General features: G+C 33.8%; 1 pseudogene across 1 annotated transcript; it reads left to right on the top strand.

Moving 5' to 3' along the window:
• Positions 1 to 1,472: 1,472 nt before the first annotated feature.
• LOC120088971 (uncharacterized) lies at positions 1,473 to 12,903 on the top strand (annotated as a pseudogene). The gene is made up of 15 exons (XR_016524120.1): positions 1,473 to 1,714; positions 4,565 to 4,672; positions 4,824 to 4,938; positions 6,148 to 6,863; positions 7,001 to 7,132; positions 7,494 to 7,580; positions 7,702 to 7,824; positions 8,243 to 8,565; positions 8,852 to 8,916; positions 10,007 to 10,175; positions 11,108 to 11,212; positions 11,292 to 11,393; positions 11,478 to 11,651; positions 12,212 to 12,343; positions 12,471 to 12,903. The product of XR_016524120.1 is annotated as an uncharacterized LOC120088971 (transcript).
• The last annotated feature ends 2,865 nt before the right edge of the window (positions 12,904 to 15,768 follow it).

Genomic DNA, 15,768 nt, shown 5'->3' with positions numbered 1-15,768 from the left:
ACAAACCATTTTTTAATAATAAAAAAAAAACACACACACACTATAGAGTTATTCTTCAAGTAAAAAACTATCTTACAATATCATTTATTAATCAAAATTTTAATTTATTGTTTTTGAGTACGACAAATGAAGGAATATTAGATTATGGAGTGTGATGTTGTTTGTTCTCTCATTTATATTTATAAAATGTTTTGATCTTCAATATTGCTATTATTTTATACATGACAAAGTCTTAAAGGAGAACTTTCACATGAAATGATTGATAAACCATTGGAAAGTTCGGTATATCATATGCATGACAATTTCATATTAGATGATGGTAAAATTAATAGGGACTGGGATCAACAAATCCACAACGTGCATGTCTCATAGGCATCGTTCTTCCTACAATAAAACCATTGGTTTGATTGAGGAATATAATAAACAAATGCATGTTTTCTAACTTTTTTATATGCTTACTTAATATTAAATTATGTTTAAATGATAAAGAGATGTTCCTTCGTCTAAAATATTGTTTATAGAGATATTTTCATATAATCAAGATTCAATTTATTAAAACACTTCTTTGTTTTTTTTCCTTTAGAAATCAATCTTCTCGAAAAACATTGAAGAATTTTCTCTGAGGTAATAAAGTATCATACTCTTGTCTTCTTTATCAATTTTAATCTAGAAATATCATTTCAAATGCATTATATATATTGTAATTTTAACTATATGTGAGTTCTCTTCTAATCATTTTTATCTCTTTCATTATTATTATTTTTTCTTTTTTATTTTAGGGTTATCTTATTATTTGAACTAACCACCATCAAACATATTCATTCAAATTTTCCAATCTTAAATATTACCTTATATATTAATTCAAGATTCAAAATATAAATATATATTAATTTAAAATTTAAATATATATTTTGAAAATTATTTCAAATGACAATACTGTTAGAAAATATTTATAATATAATAAAATTTTAGAATCTATCAATCATAATCATTAATAGACTTCAAATCTTAGGACGTGTTTGAGGCAAAGAGTTGGTTATTATACTTCTAGGTTATTATAGTTGAGTTTTAATAGTTTATGTTTGAGGTGTAGATTATTTTTGTTTGGATTATAATAATATGTGTTTGAGATGTAAACTATTTTAGTTTTAGATGGAAATAGTAAAGATTGTAGCAAAAAATAAAAAAAATGGTGAAGGTAAAATAGTAAAATCTCTAGCAAATAGAAAATAAGTTTTAAAATAGTATTTAATGTAGCAAGAGATGATTATTATAATCTTATGATAAATTTTATCCCAAACACCCCTTAAATTTCAAACATTAATTCATACCACATGCAACACATTTTAACTTATTCTAAATTAATTTATAGAAAAGAAATATATCGATTTATAAATATAATTAAAAGAAAAAAAATCTTCTCTCTTCTTCAGCCGCCCTCCGTCACGATTTCTCTATTGCACAGCCGGTAGATGCCCCGGCCCACCGCCGCCGCCTTCCCAGCCCACCGTCATAGTACACTGCCGCGTTTAGTCGCCGTCATCGTCGGCGCCGTTTGTGGGTTTCGTCTGCGCCGCCCAGCCAGCCTCACGCTTCCAGATCTGTTCATCCTCTCGACCACCGTCCAGCCCCGATCTGTTGTCGCTCGACTTGCATATCGCCGCCAGCCTCTGACCGTACAGCCTCCGTTTTGGGTTGTTTCCGATGTGCTGGTGTGTGGTTAGTTTATTTGAGTTTCGAGTGTGCCCATGGCAGGATGGGTCTAATTTCAGTTTTTTCAGGATGAAGAGATTCTAGTTTAGTAAAATGGATCAAGAGGAAAACTTATAGGGTTTAAAAGTAATGATTGGTGAAGGATAGTTCTACCAGATGGAAATTGTAAGTTAGAGAGGTAAGACTGGATATTATGGAGAAGCTAAGTAGGTTATACCAGGACAATTGACAAAAATGACTATTTTCAAGTTTTTATTTTGATTTTTGGACCCTTTTTAAAAAATATGTTTTTTTGACTTCCACAATTTTGAAAATGAATGAAAATTACCCTAATACCCTTCACATTTCAAAACTCACTCAAACCCTCCAAACCCTAACTTAACTTTTCTTTTCTATTTTCACTCCTCTATTTCAAAAGCTCAATCTCACTCCATTTCACTCTTTCCATTCCACATTTCCTTGTCATTCTCCTTTTCATTAAAGATCATTGGGATTTTTCAACTAAGGTATGGATTTTCATTTTGTTTCACTCAATGTGTTAGTTTATGTTGTGTTCTTGTGTGAATATTTGAAATCTATGTTAGATCTATGTTGAATGTTATTTTTTTTTCCTAAAAACATCATGTTCGGTACTTTCTGAATAAGTTTGAGACTAAAATGCGTTTCCGGAAATCGGTCTTACTTGGCCGGGCTTCATAACATTGTGACCGGATGGACAAGTCTGAGGTTGCTTGAGGATAGATTTGGGGAAGATGGATTGTGTCCGGTGGTAGACCGGTCGGGTCATAAGTGATTTTCAATCGGGTATGGGCGAGAAAGATAGGCAAGGACAAAGGGGAAGGGGGCAAAACCGGGTAGGAGTAGGTGGCACCCAGTCTCGGCCCAGTCGGGTATTGGACTGGGTAGGGGGAGGGCACCGGGTAGAGAGAGAGCGCGCAGAGAGGGGGCGAGTATGGGACTAAACGATCGCTTAGCTATGATCGATGGGAACGAGAGGGCACTGGGTAGAGAGGGGGGCTAAAAAAGGGGCAGGTATGGGACTAAACGATCACTTAGTACACCATCTCCTAGTACTAAACGATCACTTAGCTATGATTGATGGGAACGGGAGGGCAATGGGTAGAGAGGTCAATTAACAAAGCATAACTCAAACTCCCAAAAAAAAAACATACAATTAACAAAGCAACCATAACTCAAACTCCAAAAATCAACCTCCAATAATTTATAAATAAATATCAAATAAAGGGCATTGTCAATTTTCCTAATAATTAGTGAACTATTGAGAATGCATATAAAAAGGAAATACATACCTTCTTATGACGGAGTGTACAAAATTACAGCTTCGTGAGATTCAAGTTTTGGACTTTTGATGAAAAGAACTTCTTAGTGGAGAGAAACAATTTGATGAAGAGAATTTGATGAAGAGAAACAATTTGATGAAGAGATACAAGTCTAGAAATGGTTTTTGGATAAATTAATTTTAGGTGGAATATGAATTAATTTGGTAGGTGAGTGGTTGAAATTGAAAGTGGGCATTTAATAAGGGGTTGAACTGGATTGCATCTTGAGAAAACCGGTCACTTAGCTCCATCGTTTAGAAAATCCAACGTATTCTATCGCATAGCACCTTCATTGCATCACTTAGCGCGCGTCATAGCTAAGCGATCATGTAGTGCCATCGTTTAGAAAATCCAACGTATCGTTTAATTCCCACACCATGATCGCTTAGGTCTACATTTAAACGATCGCTCAGTTCTATCGCGTAGCACTTCATCGCATCGTTTAGAGTGATCGTGTAGTGCTATCGTTTAGAAAATCCAACGTATCGTTTAGTTCTCATCTATCATAACGAAGCGATCGTTTAGTACTAGGCGATGGTACTAAGCGATCATTTAGTCCCATACCCGCCCCCTCTTTACCCGGTGCCCTCCCGTTCCCATCGCTAAGCAATCGTTTAGTACTAATAAGCGATCGCTTACTACTACTAAGCGATCGTTTAGTCCCATACCCGCCCTTCTTTGCCCGCCCCCTTTTACTTGGTGCCCTCCCGTTCCCATCGATCATAGCTAAGCGATCGTTTAGTACTACTAAGCAATCGTTTAGTACTACTAAGCAATCGTTTAGTTCCTACCCGCCCTCTCTCTGCGTGCCCCTTCTTTACCTGGTGCCTCCCGTGCCCATCGATCATAGCTAAGCAATCGTTTAGTACTATTAACCGATCGTTTAGTCTCATACCCACCCCTCTCTACACGCCCCCTCTCTACCCGGTGCCCTCCCGTTCCCATTGATCATAGCTAAACGATCGTTTAGTACTAGGCGATGGTACTAAGCGATCGTTTAGTCCCAATACTCGCCCCCTTTCTGCACGCCCCCTCTCTACCCGGTGCCCTCCCCATACCTAGTCCCAATAATCGTTCAGCTTCGGTGAATATTCGTCTAACTTTTCTTCACATTGCTATACGATCGTCTAACTATTTTTTTCATTTTTTTTATATAAAATATCATTCTGGAAATAATTTGGTGTAGATAACTTTTTGTGGGGTTGTAATCAAATTAAATTTGGTGGAGAAATTTTTAGTGATGGAATGTGAAAAATAATTTTTTGTCAATTATTTTTGGATAAAATAATTTTTTTTGTGAATAAATTTTTGAGGTAGAGAATTTTTTTGAATTAATTTGATAGGTTGCTCGTTGAAATTGAGAGTGAAAATTTAGTAAGGGCATAAGAGTGATGGTTGTTCATTACAAAAGCACCCACACACAAAATAAACTCTTTAAATCTTACTTTTTCTGTGTTTCAGCAAACGGAAAACTTTGTCATCTTCAAAAGAATTTTTTTTGCCTAAAGCAGGTCTAGGATATGTGTGAAGAATTTGCCTAAGTACATAGATGACAATCGCCTTCATACCTTGTTCTCTGAAAAAGGAGAAATTACAGATGTTAAGCTTATGTGGACGAAGTATTATTCATACCCCACTCTTGATTTGTTCTGTTTCTGTCTTTGGTTGTGTCATTTTGATATCTTTGATCTTTACGAGATATCAACATGACTTTGCTTCATAGATTTTGATTATAGTATGCTATTTTGTCCTTAAATTTTTATTTTCAAGGGATGGGAAGAGCCGATAATTTGCTTTCATTGGGTTTCGCACGGAACATGAAGCTCAAGAAGCAATACGATACTTCAACAAATCTTTTATCAATACTCACAGGATTGCTTGTGAGGTCTGTTATATTCTTTGCCCTAGTATCATGGTCTTTTTGTTTTTTTTGGATTATTGGTGATGTTCTATATTTTTCATTTTGCTCTTGGAAAAATTTCTGCTTGTGAACTTTTGCCACTGTAGAAACTTCATTCCAACCATATGGTACCAAAACATCAAATGATTGATGATTAGCAGCACCAAACATAAAACAATTAAACATAATAAAAGACGTGATTTTAAAAAATTAAAGGTGTAGTTTTATACTGCTTTGCTTTGATTATTTGTTGCTATTCTTCTTGAGAACGTTATTATATATGGGACAGGCTGTTCGTTCATTCACTAGCTTCAAGTGCTCAAATGAAAATTTGGAATAGTATTAGTTGGAGTTTTAGTTTAGTTATAACGAAGGTTTGCTATAACAGAATTTCAGAGGATAGTGGAAAACTAGAGGGTTTCAAGTTTGTGGGAATGTAGAAGCATCTCAAACACCATATGTTGTTGATGGTTCTGTTGGTTTAGCAAATCAGTTTTTAGTTGCCTCCTAAATCCTAATGCCCTTTGATTCCTTGAGAATATATCAAAGCTTTGTACAACTCTTTCCACAATTATTGCAAATAAAGTGTCATTTAGCTTTCGTGTGGACATTTGTTTAAGGAGAAGACATAATATCACGTTAGTTATTTTGATCACATGTAGTAAATTCTGATGATTGTTGGATGGAGAGGAATAGAAGGATCGTTGAAGAGAAGAAATTTAGTTTTCACGGATTTTTAGGACCTTATTCATATTCCTAGGTTCTACTTGATGTGCTTTTTTATTCTGTAATTGTCGCCGCCTTCATCTTTTTTCCTTTTTGATAATTGGTTTCCTTTAAAGTTCTGTGATGGCTTGGGACGTGGCTTATCTTCCTCCCATATTTGAGCTTTCAGTGGTGTATATTTCAGTTTCACTAGGAAAGAAAGTGATTATCAAGGTGGGTTTCAGACCAATTTGTGTTGCAATGCCAATGCCTGGTCATTTTGCAAATTTTGTTAATTATGTATTCTGTATTCTGTATATGAGATATTTAGTTGGAATCATAGTCTTTTATTAGGTTGAGTTGTTTTTCTTGTGTAAAAATAATTAATTAGATTGCATAGGTAGTGAAGAAATGTTCCCTAAAACCCTCAAGACTGTGAAGATGCATTTGCTGTCCTGATTATTACCAAATCTGTTTGATTTTTCCCAGAGTGCATGGAAAGCTGGGGATTCAAAAATTCCCCGACCTTGGAGTAAATATTCTAAAGCAAAAAAAGGTTCTAAAGATGGGATAGAAGTAGAAGATGAAAGAAGTTTAAGCTTTTTGGGGCCTAAAGAAGAGAGAGATGACCTTAAATCGAGTATTCAAGATGATGATCCTAAAATCCAAGAGTTTCTTCAAGTGACACAACCTCGAATTAATTCAAAATTGTGGGTAAATGACATATTGATGGCTCTGGAAGCTGATCAAAACAGAAAAGGAAAGGAGAAACCAAGTCAAATGAAAAAGACAGACGGAAAAAGTTTGGAGTTGGTGAATGTTGATGGGGATAAAGCTGAGTACATGCAAACTTCATTGCATAAAAACTTTGCCCATGATGATAAAATTTTGGATATGGAATCTTTTAAAAGCAGGGTGACAAAAAGTTGGTCAGATTCAGAGACCAGTGACAATGACAATATTGACGAGGATGCTAAAAATGAGGATGAATCTATAAAGAAAAAAGTAGAGAAAAAGAATGTTAAGATGGTAAATTCCAAGTCACCACTAGAAACAAAGGCCAAAGAACAGAGCCATTCTAATCATTGGGATGAAGTTGCAGATGTACTTCACATGGAGACGTCTTCATTAACTCTGGAAGATAAGAAGGATGAAATGGTGGAGAATGGTCGACTCTTTGTTCGTAATCTTCCATATGCAGCAACGTAATAATCCTTTCCGCAATCGCTTAACTGTGCCAATTCTTTGTTTTTTTTTTTCTTTTTGTTATTTTATGCATATTTGCTGTAAATAAAGGATTTTCATTTTTCTTTATTGATGTTTTTTTAACTTCTATCATCATCGAAGAAGAGTTGGAAGAGCACTTCCAAAAATATGGCACGGTCTCAGAGGTGCATCTTGTAGTTGATAAAGACACAAGACGTTCTAGAGGCATTGCTTTTATCCTTTACATTCTTCCAGAATCTGCAAAAAGGTATTGTTTGGTGAATGAAAAAGTTCTACTAGATTCACTGTTCCTACTCGTCTTTGTTTGTCTTGACATATTATATTTCTTGGGGATTTGGCAAATCGGGGATGTTTAGATAATCTCAACCTCAAATTTTCTATGCCACTTCATTGGACTGGTCTAATTTGAAGATCTGGGAAAAAATTTGAATATTGTAAATACAAATATTTTATAGTGATTTTCCTCTTCTTTCTTGCTCTCTTTTGAGCTTCAGATTTTAACTTCAAGTAACATAATATGAGTGTGCTTGGCTATCTGCTTGTCACTTGTACATGCTTGAAACAATTGGACCTATTAGGAGAATTTCTTAATTATATTTTAACTGAAGGGCACCCGAATTGGATAATTCAATATTCCAAGGGCGATTGTTGCATGTCATGCCTGCTCAACTGAGGAAAACAGTCGAGAAACCAGAGTAAGTTCCGATAGTGTATGTTCTCTGTGCCTGGATTGTATAATTATGAGTTCTATTGCTATTTTCATTTCCCCTCTGTCTAATCAAATGTGTTTAATTGAGAATATTACTCAATTGACAGGGAAAATATTTTAGAGGGCCAAGATCAAAATCCTTCAAGCAAAAGAGAGAGGAAGAGAGAAAATCATTTGAAGCTAGTGGCAATACAAGAGCATGGAATAGTTTATTCATGCGCCCTGATATAGTATGACACCATAGGCTGCTATTTCTTTCCACTTGCTTAGATCTTTATTTTCTTAAAAGAAAAGTACGGTATGCATAAGGTGACTAGTCGTTTGCTGTATGGACAAAAGCCATTTATGAATGAATTTAGAGTAGGAGACATTTTCTAAGAATTGCAGAAAGAAGATTTAGGGCATGTTCGACAGTCCTTTTAGTTTAAGCACCTTTTCTTAAAATATCTTTAACAAAAATGTTATTTTAGTATCTTACATCTTACACATTTTAAAAGTGCTCTAAATAATGAATTTGAAACGTTTTTTAACGCACTTGAAGTTTGATAACATGATATGAAATATAATGTTTTCTACTTCATTTTTATAAACAATAGATTTCGTTGTGAGCTCTTGGACAAGCTCCTTGATGTTTTCTTTTATCTGTAGGTTGTTGAAAATATTGCTAGCAAATATGGTGTTAGTAAGGGTGAGTTACTGGATGGGGAGGCCGATGACCTTGCTGTACGAGTTACCTTGGGTGAAACTCAAGTTGTTGTAGAGACAAAGAAGGTTCTCACAGATGCTTGAGTGAATGTCGCATCTCTGGAGGAGTTTGCTTCTGGAAAAGCTGATGGACACAAAAGGAGCAATCATATTCTTCTTGTGAAAAACTTGCCTTATGGTTCTTCTGAAGGAGAACTTGCAAATATGTTTGGAAAATTTGGGAGTTTGGGTAAAATCATTCTTCCACCAACAAAGAACTGGATTTGGTAATTGTTTCTATATATGTATATAATTATATTTAGGAGTTAATATTTCATGGAAGTGATGATTTCTCTGAACACTTGCATTACTAATCTAACGATAAATGATTTCATCTATGCCCATCTATTATGATTTATTCATGGCCATCTTTTATTAGCTGAGCTGATTAAAGAAAATTTCAGTACTGGTGGCGCAGTTAAAATCTTTCGACTTTTAATGATATATTTTATCACATTACTTAATTTCATGTTCTATCTTCTAACCTTTGAACTGGTTTAATGTGAGATTCAGGTTATTTTTCTTGAGCCATCTGTGGCCCGCGCTGCCTTTAAAGGCTTAGCATACAAGCGTTACAAGTGAGCTCATTCTCTTTTCTTGTTTGTTTGGAAACTTCTGCGGTATCATATGGCATATGTTTAATGGAGTTGCATTTTAGCATGCAGACTTCATAGGTTGAAGAGTATTTTGCTGCCTTCACTTTTAAGATAAAAACTGATCGATATTTCTTGTTATTTTTTTGTGTTATATAAAGCTAAGAATAATTTAATACCAGAAATAACATTGATATCTGAAAATTTTCATAGATTCTAATTCTTTTGGGAATTTTACTATCCTTAGAAATCAGAGATTGTTTTTCTTTTGGGAATTTTATGGTATATGCTTATTGTAGTTATTTGAATTATGATATCTTTTTCTAGTATACGGGAAGGGAGTAATTGTAGTATAATTGACAATGAGTGATGGATTCTCCTGAAAAGACGTTTCTTAATTTGTCTAAGCCTGTAAAAGTTTTTGTTGTTTAACATGGCTGGGGGAGGTGGTTAATATTTACTCATTTGTTGGTCCCCTTAGTTAGCAGTAATGACGTGATGTTAGTATGGATTATGGATAGTGTGGTATTTTAAATTTAATTGTACCTTTCATTAATATTGATGTTCCACAGCTGTTTTTACAGAACTTTGTTATATATATTTTTATTATTTGTTTGTTTGAGTGCCTCTTGTTTTACTTCGATCAGAAGTTTTGTTGTACTGGACTTGGAGTGCTCCTTGTGTTTTGAAAACTTTGTAAGAAATTGAACATATTACATTGAAATGCCATCTCGTGCAGTTTATATGAGTGTTTGCCAAATAAAATCTTGATGCACGAATGCTAGTGCTATCTTTATTCTTTGCCCCCAGTTTGAGAATAATGTGTTTTTGTTATATTCTCAAATTAGATATTGTAGTTTTACCTCTCTTATCATTGATGTGAGCATGCGGGAGGGTTTTTGTTATTTATTATTTATTATTACTATTAGATTCTTGAATTTCCACTCCCATATATATATATATATATATATTTATAAGAAATACTATCATTCTTTATGAGTTCAACAACATATGGGAGTGGAAAGTTGTTTTTCTCCTTAAAAGTAATGGTTCTTTCATTTTGGCATTATACTAGGGATGCTCCGCTATATTTGGAATTGGCTCCTGGCAATATTCTTAGTCACAATCCAATGGCTGGCAATGTGAAGGACGAGAAAGTTGGTGAAGGTGATGCCAGGAGGGTGATATTGGAGCAGGCAGTGGAAGGAATATCAGATGTTGATTTGGACCCTGATAGGGTTGAGGTTTGTTTTGATGAGCCTTTCTCTTGTTTCCCCTTGTTTTTTCATTGTGATGATTGATGATGCCGTCCTCTTGTCATTTAAGTTGGACAATTGGTGATCACACTGTGTTCTATCTGGTTGTCAATGAAGAGAATTTGCATTGTTAAACGTCAACTCATTGTGGATGACCATTGCCCTCATAGGCAATTATAGTCTATGATGACAGCTCAGGCAATAATAGTCCACTTTATTGTTGATCTAGTTAGTTTAAATGCTGGAGAGCATGCTCCCTTATTACATCTGTCTATATACTGATGATGCTTTCAGAGCATATTAACAAGTAGGTCACTGGCATCTCTCTCTCCCAGGCGCTCACATGCTGTTCATTAATGGCTATTCCTGTCAGTTACAAATTTCGGATGCACTTGCCCAAGTTTTCGTATGAAATCAACCTCTTATTACTATAAAATCCAGATGGGAATGGTTCTTTGAGCTCTCTTTTGCTCACTTGGGAAGAAGCAAACGCTAGAATCATATTGATAAGTCGAAAGTCTTGGTTTAATTATTTTGGATCTTTGTATAGTTTATGCTCCTAATCAGAGTAATTTACACAAAAAATCTCATTATCTTAGATTATAGGTATTTGAAACTCCTCGTAGGTTAACATGCGTGTATGGAGATTATTCAGCTTATTCTTTTATGAGTCTTCTCTTTGTTAAATTTTTTTGAACTAGAACAAGAAAAATAAAATGAAGAGAAATAAATGTTCATGATACTCTGTAATGGTAATATTTATCCAGTGGAACAGTATATAGCTAAGCATCAACTACTTTTGCATCTTGCACGTAGCAGCCATACATTTTCTTTAATTTTTTGAACATGGGAGCTTAGTTATCTTGTCTATCCAGTTTATTTACTTGCTTTTAAGTTTACTTCTGTTCTATTTTCTTCAGTCACGATCTCTTTTCATCAAGAACCTCAATTTTAAAATGATGGATGAAAGTTTGAAAAACCATTTTAGTGAACACATGAAAGAGGGAAGAATATTGAGCGCCAAGGTAGACCTTGATCTCAACCACTCATTTTGTTGATTTCAAGAAGTTCAATTGTTTTTTAGCTTTATTTCTTGATTGCCAGGTTAAGAAACAAATGAAAAAAGGACAGCATGTCTCAATGGGTTTTGGATTTTTGGAATTTGATTCGGTGGAGACTTCCACAAGTGTCTGCAGTAATTTGCAGGTGATTGTGCTTTCAAAGAAATTTTTAACATTGCTCGTCAGTTTAGGAATAAATTAGATTTCTTAAGTCCAGTCTTTGTATCAGGGAACTGTTTTGGATGGCCATGCCCTCATCTTGCAAACGTGTAATGTCAAGAAGGATGATCAAGGGCAAAGAAAAGTAGACAAGGAAAAGAGTTCGACAAAATTACTTGTACGAAATGTGGCCTTCGAGGCAACAGGGAAAGATCTAAGACAACTGTTCAGTCCATACGGACAGGTGATTGCTTCTCTTTGTTAATTCAGTTTTTTAACTCGTTTGAAGTAATATTTGAGAGTATTTGAAAGTTGTATCCTTACTGGGAGCATGGTACCGGCTACTGCTGCCTCTATGTTATTTTCATATGGGGATTTGTTTCATTCAAGTTGAAATCGTGTATTTACTAATTTGGTTTACTTTATTGCATTTGGAGATGATTTCAAAACCACACACTAAGTACAAGATCCATTGAACACAATTCTTAGCAGGGTATCCTCTTGTGAGTTTTCATAGCTTTTGGTAGTAACAAATGGCTTTAGCTAACTTAAAGCACTTATAAAAATTTCATTAGAATTAAAAAAGCAACTCAAGGGTAGTACATTTTAAGGGGAAAAAACGCAGTTATTGCTTCTGAAAACGCTTATAGCTGGAATGTTTCTCTTAAGAACATTTTATTTAAAGCCATCTTATACTCAACAAAGATTTTGGATTTTCTCGTAACAGATCAAATTTTATGTTGAGTCATGTTTGTACTTCTCCAGCGATTCCTTTGCTCTTGGTTAATATTTGTCTTTTCTCAGAATAAGAGCTTAAGACTGCCAATGAAGTTTGGAAAACATAGAGGTTTTGCATTTGTGGAGTTTGCCACAAAGCGGGAGGCACAAAATGCATTTCAAGCACTTTCAAACACCCATTTGTATGGTCGGCATCTCGTAAGTCTTCAACTCACCTTATAAATCAACTGCGTACTTATTACTTACATTTGGTGCTTGAGTTACAGCAGAGTGTGTGTAAGTTTTGAACCAATGACACGTTATTTTCCCCCCTCAAAACTACCAGGTTTTAGAGAGAGCAAAGGAAGGCGAAAGCTTGGAAGAATAGAGGGCCCGAACGGCTGCACAGTTTAGCAACGATCAAGATAAGCCTCAAAATCCAATATTCTCCCAGAAGAGGAAGCAGATGACTGACTTTGATGAAGAAGATAGGATGAAGTTTCAAAGGACTGACTAATCATATCTAAGGTTCATGGTTAGTTTAGAAGAAATATATGATCAATTTTGTTTTGTATTTTGCTTATTTATTGTACCATATCTTGTTTTCCCTACCCCTTTTTTGTTCCATGGGAGCTGCTTTGTTTATTGAATACAGAAACCAAGTTAGCCTTTTCCACTTTTGTACTTGGCTAAACTATAGTTGATGTTTATTTTCTTTTAGATATTTAATTTAGATTAGATTTATTTATTTATTTATTGAAAAGTAGTTTTTGAAGTTATTTCTTTCTGTTTATTGAATTTTGGTTTGTATATTAGCCAATTAAATTTTACTAGTATTTCAGTTGTTTTAATTCATGTGCTAGTTTCTATACATATATATTTTTTTAACTTCACTTTGATATGAAGTCTTGGGTTCATCGACAAAACCACACAGTTTAGAGTTGGTAAAATTTCCCGCAGGGTCGGGTTCTCGTGATCGGGACAGGAAATCCCCGGTTTGATCGGGGATGGGGTCAAATCGGAAAATTTTTTCGAGGCTCATCCGGGGACGGTATCCCTGTTTTGACCCCGATTTGATATATTTATATTTTTAATAATTTATAAATATATATTTATTTATATGTATGTTTATAATTTATAGATTTATAGTGTTGTGAAGCTCATATTAAATATCTAAATTTTAAATCTAAGCCCAAAAGTTAAGCCCAAATTTTAATCAAATTTTAAATAAAATTTTAATTAAAAAAAATGGGGAATGGGCCCCGAAGGGGAATCCTCGCCCCTATCCCCGCCTTGAAATGGCGGGGACGAGGGTGGGGATGGGGGAGGATTTCCCTCATGGGGCCGGGGACGGGGGACGCCCCCTGTCCCGCCCCGACTTCGTTGCCAACACTAACACAGTTACTTCGTTTAAGATTTCTTTCTATTTAGTTCGACTTATTTATGTTTTTGGGGGTTAATTCTGCTATGTTTGTTGAAGTTTGAATAATATATTAGTTGTACAATATACCTGCTATTTCGTATATGTCAGTCAACTAACACACCTAAATAGTAGATAATTGATTTTAGTATTTATATTTATGCGGTAGGTTGTTATTAGCCGATTTGATTTGAATTTATCACGATATTTTGAAATATATTTGTAGTATTTAGTACTATTATTTAAAATATATTCGTAGTATTTATCACTATATTTTAAAATATATTCTTAGTATTCAAATATCAAATAACTTTCGGTATTCATATATCAAAATAATTTTCCAGTATATCATGTTAATGAATAAGAGATTTTAACTGTTCAAGAAATATAGAGGCACGTGCCTAATTTTTGTAATTTTTTTTTAGAAATTATGAGGAACGGCCATTTCAAAGGCTAGTTTTTGAAATATATTTAAAAAATTTCTGCAGTAATATGGCTGAATGAAATTTTTCATTCGATATTTTTTTCCTTATTTACCCTCTTGAAACAAATGAGGTCAACCTTATTGTTTAAAAATAATAATAATAATAATAATTGAAGTATCCACCTACTAAATAATAAATCTTATCAATTTTTTTTTTTACTGAAAAAACATCTTTATCAAATTTTGAATTTAAAATTGAAACGAATTTGTTATAAATTTACTATTTATATATATTTTTTTCTCTTTTAAAAAATTGTTCTAATTTTTAAAACGTAAAGGTACTTCTGATGACCAACATTCGTTCCTTTTCAAAACTCATCCTTTGCGAAGATTCAACTTCTGATATATTGATGCTTCCAAGTTCAATCTCCTCTTCAGCCAAACAGTTTTATTTATGTCAATCAAAGAGTCCTAAGAGAATGCTAACACAAATATCATTTTTAATAAAAACAATGATTAAGTGCAGTCTAGGTTATACCTAATTATATGCTTTCCTCCTCAAGAAAAAAAATTAAAAGAACATTTAGGAAAAGAGAAATGCTACACGACACAATATGATTGGGTGCTAACAAGATTGCACCCAAATCTTTTCCTATATACATAGATACTGTATAAGAACAATATTTTTGTAATTTAATTATCACATGTAGTATGTGTGTTTTAACCATGTCTATATCGAATCTTAAAAGCATTTAACTCGACTTTAATTCTCATATACAATGTATTTGATTTTAATTATGTCCGCACCGAATCACAATAAAACTAACTTTGTATTTATTTACTACCAACTTATTTCACAACTCATTTTGAGTAGTTGCCCAACTTTAAAGATGCATTTTACCATTTTTTCTAGCATTATTATTATATAATATGGGGCATATATTTGCAAATTGACTAAATATACAGGGTAGATGTGACAAAGTAAGTGGAATATATTGCTTAATAGAGTTGAGAACAAAATTATATAACGACCTTAAATCAGTAATTGTTCTAAATATATTTGAAATAAACATTGTATATGTTTGAAATAATGTCGTATATATTTGAAATAAACTTGGTATATATATAAAAAATGATATGTAAATGAAAATCAAGATTTGGTACTATAATTATGTATTAAATGGAATACACTGAATTTGAGGATTCTCAATTATAAGTCAAAATTCAAAATTTGTAAGACAAATTAGGGAAGAAATAAAATCTTATAAATTTAATGGAAATGGAAGTTTTCTTTTGTGATGGATTTTGAAATTTTGAAATTTTGAAAATAGTATTTCGAGTATGTCTTCATGACATTTGAGTCGTGCATCAGGGGATTCTTGAACTACATTTGTCCTATCATCGTGGTCGATGGTACTCACCTATACGAGAAGTATAGGGGTATGTTCCTAATAGCAATTTACATTGATAGTAATAACAATATATACCCGATTGCATTCAGTACCGTGGATGGTTGAAATGATGCATATTGGAAGGTTCAGACCAACTTGAAAGCTGTGGTTGGAGAAATCCCACAAGTGGTCATCATATCAAGATCGTCACATTTCAATTGGGAAGGTGGTCGCAAATGCATTTCCTAAAGCATTCCATGTATTATGCATATACTACATCCAAAATAATCTCATGATTCTTTTCAAGAATAAAGATGTCGTCCCACACTTCTATTGTAAGGCTAAAGCGTATAAAATGTCCGAGTTTGAAATACACTGGTCTAAGCTCTAATAATATAACAGTCTTAGT

This window comes from Benincasa hispida, chromosome 10 (assembly GCF_027475165.1).
Source record: "Benincasa hispida cultivar pf3 chromosome 10, pf3_genome.v1.1, whole genome shotgun sequence".
NCBI classification, from domain to species: domain Eukaryota; kingdom Viridiplantae; phylum Streptophyta; class Magnoliopsida; order Cucurbitales; family Cucurbitaceae; genus Benincasa; species Benincasa hispida.
The sequence above is the reverse complement of the archived record's forward strand: the minus strand, read 5'-3'. Positions and strand labels throughout refer to the sequence as shown.